The 8,789-nt window shown below is 38.6% G+C and overlaps 1 long non-coding RNA gene across 1 annotated transcript; it reads left to right on the top strand.

The window, feature by feature from the left end:
* Nucleotides 1-682: 682 nt before the first annotated feature.
* LOC109145097 lies at nt 683-7,470 on the top strand. Its single transcript, XR_002046296.2, has 3 exons — nt 683-4,989; nt 6,484-6,643; nt 6,760-7,470. It is a non-coding gene; the product is annotated as an uncharacterized LOC109145097 (long non-coding RNA).
* Nucleotides 7,471-8,789: the final 1,319 nt, after the last annotated feature.

Below are 8,789 nucleotides of genomic sequence, written 5' to 3'. Positions count from 1 at the left end.
ATGCTAAATATTGTTATTACCCTGTTTATTTCAGTAGCCCAAATATTAAGATTTCCTTTCTTGCTCTAGTGTGTTATTTTCCCCTATATATAAGTAGCTGCATAATAAACTTTCCTATCCATTTCTATCAGTGGAATAGCTTTTGAAAATGTAAATCCAGCAACAGTACTCACAGATTCAAAAACTTCAGCTAAGAATGTATTTTGAAATAATGTTATGAGGAAATTCTTGGTTTATAAGGGATTTGAAGCTGAGAAGTCTCCAAAATCTTATAAGCAGAGACATTTTCTTACAAAAAGTGTCAGATACCATTATTCATTTACCAGAATTTACTGTTGATATTTTTAAACTTCTCCAAAAAACGCCCCAAAACAAAGAGAAGAAAACCCAACCCCCAAAATCTTAGCATCTTCTGAAAACTGGCTTGGCAAATTTATGGAACTCGTCTTAGTTAAAACAAATTATGTGCCAGCTTTTCAGATTTTTCCTACTCAATTATGCAGGTCTCAAAGCTCAGATCACCAAAGAAATGGCTGAAAAGCTATTTTAAGTTATTTCATGTGTTAGTTTATCCAAGCCAAGCTTTGTAATAAAAATGTGACAATTAGCATTCCTTTGTAATTTAATACAAACTTATTCCTTTTTAATTTATTATAAATTTATTCCTTTTAAATTTATTTCAAAGGAGGATAGCTTTACAAAATAATTTTCTAGCTTTTTGCATAGGCTTTGGCAAGTACACTCTTATCTACTGAACTATGTGTGTTTGAAAATAGATATACAGTACTTGAAACAGCAATTCTGAATTATTATGGAAGCATAGCTGTTAGTATGTATTTCTTTTCAGCTTTCTAGCCTAGGACATTTTGTAGGACACATATTCACTTTGCCAATTAAAGTCTTGTGTCAGTCTCAGTGTTGAGAAGCCCTAAATCCTGTTGTTTGTTTCCATACTTTGTTCCTGTCTGTTGTATCCATCGGTTCATAAATCTGAAGTCTAAGTTGTTGAATCCAGAATCTCCACCCAGTCCAAAAGGCCTCTGCATGTCTTTACACACCATAACTTTCAAGATAGTTACCCTATCAGACCTATAGAATAAGCACCCAGTTAAGTTTTGTGTTTCATACTACTCAGATGACATACGAGACAAATTTCACTTATTCCTTTATTGCTCTACATAAAATCTGATTCCACCTCTTCAGCTAAGGTCCTTATTAATTAGTATTATCTAGCAGAATTTCTGGTAGTCAGAATGCAGTAGGTTGAACAAGGACACATCTAAGATGCGAGCAGTTTCACCCATACTCTTGAAAAACACTGAGACTACTGAAGAACTTTATCTTACTCCTTGTCTAAACTCAAGCTTATTGCTGGGCTTTCATAGTCAGGATCTCTGCTGTCAGGTTGTGTGCACTGGTATAAACCAGTAAAGTAAGTGTATGCCCTAGGAAATCCAGTGTGCCTGGGGATGTTCTCCGGCCAAAACGGAGCCAGAGAAAAACCTCCTGGTTTACCATTGTCAGTGATTGCATTTAGCCTACCAATCCAAACAGTCACGGGAGACTGGCAAACCTGTGGGATTTCTGGTGATCCAAGGAGTACTGTAAATGCTTGATTCTGTTGTGTTGTCATTAGCACAACTATCTTTTCCATGGGCTGATATTCAGAGCAACAGCAGTGTGCCATTTCCAGAGATTTTGTGACTATGTGGTATCAGAAAGGAGAATCAGTGGTATCAGAAAGTGTGGTATCAGAAAGGAGTACTCATTGTAGTGAGTACTTATGCTGAAGTTATGGGGAACCCCACGAGCTGTTCTGCCCTGAGGATTACACAGTAAAACAAGTGGCTCTCATCTTGCTTGACAAATAAGACACTCATTCAATTTAAACAGGTATACACTGTGACATCCTTTATCAGAGGAGACAATTTTCTACTTGAGAGAAAGAATGGCCAAATAGTGATACAAGAGCACAAAGCTGACACAGAAAAGATGTTACACATTCAGCTTTTATTTGAAATGACCTTCATCCCCTAGAACAGCCAGGGCACTTCCCCACGCACTTCTGCCACTGGTGGCAGAGAATCAGCCTTAGAGAGAGCAAAGTGCAGTGGCAGCAGCAGCAGCATCATCCCTGCCAGGCCCCAGCTCTCTGCTGATTCAGGTTGTCACTGAGCCAACAGAGACTTTCATTGCACAGCCAGTCATCTACCAATGCTTTAAAACAAGACTGCACCCCCTTTCCTCATTTGACCAGCTTACTGAAAGCTCATAGCAAAATGTGCTGGTTTAACTTATCCTCAGGTGGGTAACATTCCAATTATTTTGACATTGTGAAATCTGGACTTTGCTAAGCAGGTAGGAAAAATAAAAAATGCTATTAGGTTACCCTGAGCTGTCTGTTGGCATTCATGTCCCAGACGCCAACTGGTTGGAATAACAGCTATCAGGCTCAGTTATACTGGAAAGACACAAAGCAAAAACTGCCTGTTGATGGGGATGCCTGAAGGAGGGATGGTGTCAGAGGAACTCAGTAGAAAACAGCCTGAAGTGTCTCTTCTCACATGCTCTGTAATTAAACATAAGAGTGAAGACTTCCCTTCAGAAAAAAACACTCTTAAGGGAGACTTAACATCTTACATAAAAACAAATGAGAGAAAATCCATCCAGAATACAAAATCCAAGGCTGTCGCACAGCCAGAGGCATTTGGCTGAGGACAGTAAGCCAGCAGCAATTGCTGCAGGGAAAACCACTGTAGATTTGGCAGCAGAGATGTTTCCAGGCAGTCAGGCCATATGAATGGAATAATAGCATCTACATGGATGGGAGATATGCCTGCTGGATCAGATCTGGATATTCTGATGGTTGATTTAAAGGAACAGTCCTTTTTGTTTAGGAAGAGCATATCTCACTAGGCATAGGATACCCATGGATATGTTTGCCTCTGTCAAGGAACATCTCTTAGCTCCAGGTGAACTGTGTTTTTGTGAAAGTTCCGTCTTGCCTGTCTCTATCCTTCCCCAAATCATGTGACTGAGAGGCTAGAGAATTTAAGTCTTTAAGTCACCTGTCCTTGAGGAGAAGTCTGCAGTTACAACTGCTTTTGTGCAAGGAAGCTGCTGAGCAGCTGTAGCCTGAGGAAAAAAAACCCAACCAACAAATGGTTGTTGCCAGCTGGGGTCAAAGCAGAAGCTCAGCGGGGTTTGGTTGGGGATTGCTAGGGAAAACAGTGAAGAGGTTAGCAATGGGAGAAGTGGCCTGGAGGATGCAGTCAAAAGTGAGTTTCTGTGAGCTGGGAAAAACTGCTTGGCAGGTTAGGAACCACCTGTAGGGACGAGGATGAGGTAAAGCCCAGATTTTTATCTCACTGCAATTGCTTCATTTGATGGTGGTCTGCGCTTCTCTGCAGAGACCCTGAAAAGGTGCTAGGAAACTCTTCAATTTCATTGCCATTAAAAATTCCAGGGAAATCTCTGGATCTGATGTGGAATTAAAGCTTTGAATTTGCCTTGCAAGCCAAAGAAGGAGACAGTTAGGAAACATGACAGACAGGTCAACTATTTAGAACTGTGGGAAAAATGTTCATTGTGGCTACAGTCCTTCATATAGAAGGGCATGGTTGTAGACTGGATGGCCAGAGGCTGCCACCAGTCCTACCTCACACAGATGCAGGGTAGATCCTGTATGTTTGTGGTGGAAAACAAAGCTTAGAAATAGAAGATTCACAAAAGAAAACTAAAAATATTAGTAGGTTTCATGACTCACGGCAGTGCTTAAGGGGTTTTATGTTTGTTTCGGTTTTTTTAAAAGTCGTATTACAATCACATTTTCTCTTTCATTTGTTATAACTTTAAGGAGTATCTTTTCAATTTAACTTTAATTTAATTTTGTGACATTGTCTGTAGCAGCAGTTTTTTATTCTTCTAAACACCTTGGACTGATGTAGCAATGACAGGAAACACCAGCAACCTCCTGATAAAGAACACCTTTTGGGTAAACCCATCGCCAGAGACACACTGAATGATGTGATATGCTGAAAAAATGCACAGGTTGAGTTCAAGAAAATGAGAAAATGTACTTCATCATCTTGCAGGTCTTGTCCTCAGCATCTCTCTGGTAAGCTCACTGAAGTAATTTCTAAATGTCAGCTGTTACTTTCATAGCATAGTGCTTTTTTTATTTGTTCAGTGACTGTTTTTTATGTCAAGAGCAGCTGTGTTCAGTCTTTTTTCTTTAAAAAAAAAAAAGGGGTATAGTTTAGCATCTGAAAAAATTGGCTTTGTGTGACTAACCACAAACAGGACACATGACTGACTGGTGCTGCATTTGCTATGTTCCCCTTCAGTTTAAACCGTTCGAACAAGAATATTCTGTAAACTTAAAGGGGAACTCTCAATTTACAGAATATGTTTAGAGCTCCTCATCGAAGCAAGCTCCAAGCTTTATCCTCTGTCAAAAAAATAAGAAAATCTGTACTCTGGAAAAGGGAGAAGCAGAATTTGCTCCCCTCTGTCTTCTCTCTTTAACCTCAGTGTAAGAGTCAGATTTCCAGGAAATATTTGTAGGGTTTTTGACAACTGCCTTTCCTGGGTAGCTAGAGCTATCCCTAGGGCTGTTTCTGAGTATTTGAAGAAAAGAAGTGTCAGCTAGTATGAACATCTCACATGCAGAAAGAAGTGAAGCACTTAAATCCCTAATGTATAATTTTTATTTTAACACTGGTAATAAATTAAATGCTTGAGTAGACTTATTGGTTTTTTTAGTAATACTGGATTTTTAAAAAAGGTTTGAATACTTAATTCTATAAAGTATCTTGGAACTGCCAGCTATTTAATACTCCTACTAATGAATGGTCTTGTACCCTGCAGCCAAAGAAAAATGCTTTTCTTCAAAACCTAATATGAGGCAGTGATTACAAAAAACCCCATAGATACTTGAAATTTTCTGACCTGCCCACAGTCACATAATTTGCTCAGCAGCAATGCAAGGTATGCAGCCTACAAAGCCTCTTTTGTAGCCCATCATCTAGCCATAGGCTTTCATTTTTCTTCTCTTGTACATTGTTATCTCTGTACTAGGATAGCATGATCTCTATTGGTTACAATGAGCAGAAACAAATCACAAAATGTAGGGTCAAAAGGACCTTAAGATTCCAAGATCCTCCCTCAAGACAGGAGAAACTTATAAAAGGACTACATCTAGTTTATGAAATTCACGAAAGTATAATGAATTTCAGGAAAGCTTCTACTTTCTCCCTTTATTTTATCCCCTCTTGGACTTGTCTGGGCTAGAAGATAGATTATGCTCTGGAGATCTAACATGGGTTGACTCAAGTGAGAAATATATATGCACTAGAAAGAGGCTTCATAACTCTTTCTCTAGCTGCAGGACACCCTAACCCTACTACAGAAAATGCAGATGAACAACAGCTAGTGGAAATTAATTGCTTTGCTTCTGCTTTGAAGCATTTCTCATCACCTTTACCCGCGTTCATTAAAGATGGGTTTATGAATGCAGGGGAGCTGCTGATTGGCAGCTTCTGTTGTGAAATAATTTCACTGTCAATTATTTCTAAAGGGATCAGTGGCTCAAAATAAGATTTGAGGGGTAAAGGACACTAAGGCCTGTTTTAGTCTTTTGGTGATCTCATAAAATGAATGCTACAGGACTGAATTCCTTGTATATGGAAACACAGTAAGCTAGAGACCTTGAAATCCCCAAAATCTCCATGATGAAAACAGAAAAAAATGTAATGAAGTAATAAATTTTTAGAAATGGAAAATCACAAACTATTTGAAAAGTCAGAATTGTATTGCTCCAAAACATCTTCTGTGTCATGGGGGGAAAAGCGTGAGTGAATGCTGTCCACACTGGAGAGCAATCAGTAAACCAGGGATACAACACATTTGAAATCCATGCTGGTCAGGTAAAATGATAATTCTTGTTTTATAATAAAGAGAGCACATAAATTACTTTGTTTACATTTAAAAGTATATACTCATGACAGAGCATTTATCCACCGGGTCTGCAGCTTTGCATGCTTACCATCACAATGCAGAGCAATGCATGCCTTACAAAGGTTTGATACTGACTGTCCTTTCAATTTAAATATAAATGGCCATAGATATATGCCCATAGATTTGATCTTACTTTCATTAAGCTGTCTCAAAAAGCTGCAGCCTGGTGCTACACAGGCAGACTCACAGTGTGCTACTGCTCCCCTCCACAGAAACTCAGAGACCAGTGCAGGAGAGCTCAGACCATGTTTGTCCTGCAGCCTTCTGTAGCTTTCTTCTGAGTGAGCTACTCAGTGAGGACAAATAGCTGGACCTTCATCTAAACACATCAGCAGAGAATAATCAATTACATCTTTAGCACAATCAACTGTCTTGTGCGTTGGAAGACAACTTGAGTGCAATCTTAAGAAGCAAAAGCTTATTAAAGTTGACAGGACCTCATCATTTATGTACTTGTATGTTTAGGTGAACACATAGTGGATCCCACTCCTGTTGCTTTGCTTGTTGAGACCGCAGTCCCCTGAGATGTGAGGGCACAGCAGCTGGCACAGCCCTTTCACCATAACAGGAAAAATGGAAATAAGCCACAGGCAGTCAGCACTCCAGATGGAAAGGGTCACTAGTGGTAAGAATCAATAGTGTTAATGGTATGTCACTCTTTTTAAAGCTAGTAAGAAGAAAAATGGAAACATTTATCCTTTTTAAAATATACTTTTTACTGAACTGTATTCTATTTTTCAGGAAAGCTGAGTTCAAACCCTATTGATCCCAACAGCCCTAGCACTGACGCACAAATGAACATAAAGTATGAACAAAAAATCTAAATGGAAACCATCTAAAGTGCATGACATATGTGTGTACAAGTATCCTATCACAGATGTAAGCATGCATACTACCAAACAGTATACAGCCCAGAAGGGAATGAAAAAAAGTAAGAATTATAGTAATGTTAGGTGTTTTGAGAAATGTTTTATCCCTTGCACAAGAAAGTATCATTTTTTGTATAATTTCTTTCAAAGCTTACACTGCTAAAAATTACATACATCTATCATTGATTATTCTGCTGAAAAGTCAGAAAAAATAATACCAGAATTGCTCAAAACATTGGTTACAGTTAAGGAAAAAAGAGAGAAGAAACCTGGTTCACCCGCTACTATCTAAAGAAAGAATAGATCATCATGACCAAGCAAGCTCCTAGCTGTTGCAGCCATGGTGCTCATCCGTAAGGATCTGCACAAGGTGTTTAATCCAGACTTCTCCCTCTCCCTTGAGTGTGATCAAAACACGACCTTTGCAATCAGCTTCACCAAAGAAAAAGAGAAAAAAAGGCGCTTTCAAAAAATTGACCAAGTCCAAAAGCACATTGTAACAACATGTTGTCTCTGGAACACCCACACTTTCTTTCTCTCTTTTCTCTTCTTCTTCTTCCTTCCTTCCTTTTTTTTTTTTTTTTTTTTTTTTTTTTTTTTTTTTTTGGGGGGTAGCTTTTTCACATCTTCAATGGCCAGCAGCTGTTTTTATGGATTTTTAAACAGAAGATTGAGTCTAGGTAGTCCACCAAACTCTCGGCTTCACAAAGATGTGTTTAAAACACCCCAACACCCTGAGAGTACAGAATTTAGCATAGCATGGCATTGCACTTTTCCCACAGTGTAAAGAAAACATCAGATTCATACAGGGCACAAAACCAGTCTTGGCTGTGTGTTTATTAGAAATGTAAATACATAAAATCAGAACTTAACTTGAAAAGGGCTCACATTATATGCCACAGTTCAGATAATAATGGCACTTGATTACCAGCTCTAAGGAGATAAAATCCTTAAGTTAAAAGCAAATGCCTGAAGCACAGTTTTTCTCAGAACTGCTTATTCAGAAAGAAATTCGGAGATGGAAAACTCACAGTAATTTGGGTGCAATTTTGGGTGCAATTTTCTAAAGAAGCCTTTATGAGCTAGGAAATCCAACAGTATTTCAGGACTGTCTGCCTTACTGTTTTGATAGTGATCTTCCAGCGCCAGGTGCAGAGTAAGATCAGAAAGTGTGTCTGCAATCTCTTAAGCATCATTTTAAACTGCCGCGTTAAGTTCTGGGTAAATGAGAGGTAAGATCATGCTTTCCTGCAATGCCATATGATTCAAGATTTCATGTCCTTTCTGTCCAAAAACTCCCAACACAAAAGAAAGGAAAATATTCTTGTTTTCCCCTCAGAATGCATTTTGTTAAATGTATTTTTCAGATATACATTTGCAAGTGATGCCACTGGACATTGCTGAACAGAGCAATGCACAAATGTGATTCAGCAGCTGCTCCTTTCCTGCTCTGCACAGATAACACGAGGTTTCATGCATGTGGCAGCTCCTATCATTTTCTGTCCAAATCTGGGGAAGGAGACAGAAGATAGGAGGAAGCAGTATTTTATATTGCTATCTAGCAAACTTCTCAGAAACATTGAAGAAATGGTGTCAACACACCTCTGAAAGAGAAACTGCTGCTCAGCTGAGAGGAAACATGACGCCCAAAGAACCTCTTGTGAAGAAGTGGATGAAGGTGTGCAGATACGACTTCTGAAGATGAAGAATACAGTACTATTCTTGATTCATAAAGCAAGTAATTGCTTGTACAGTTAATTTTAAGGCTTTGAAAATGTGAAAAATCTCTACCCCTTCTTAAGAGATAGTGTGTATCAGATGACTAAGGTAATCATGATAATAAAAAGGAATAAGAAATAGTTGAAATGTTTTTGTGTTAGGTTTCCTGATTAACGTAGTTAG

The sequence above is a fragment of the Corvus cornix genome, chromosome 3 (assembly GCF_000738735.6).
Source record: "Corvus cornix cornix isolate S_Up_H32 chromosome 3, ASM73873v5, whole genome shotgun sequence".
NCBI lineage: Eukaryota > Metazoa > Chordata > Aves > Passeriformes > Corvidae > Corvus > Corvus cornix.
The sequence above is the reverse complement of the archived record's forward strand: the minus strand, read 5'-3'. Positions and strand labels throughout refer to the sequence as shown.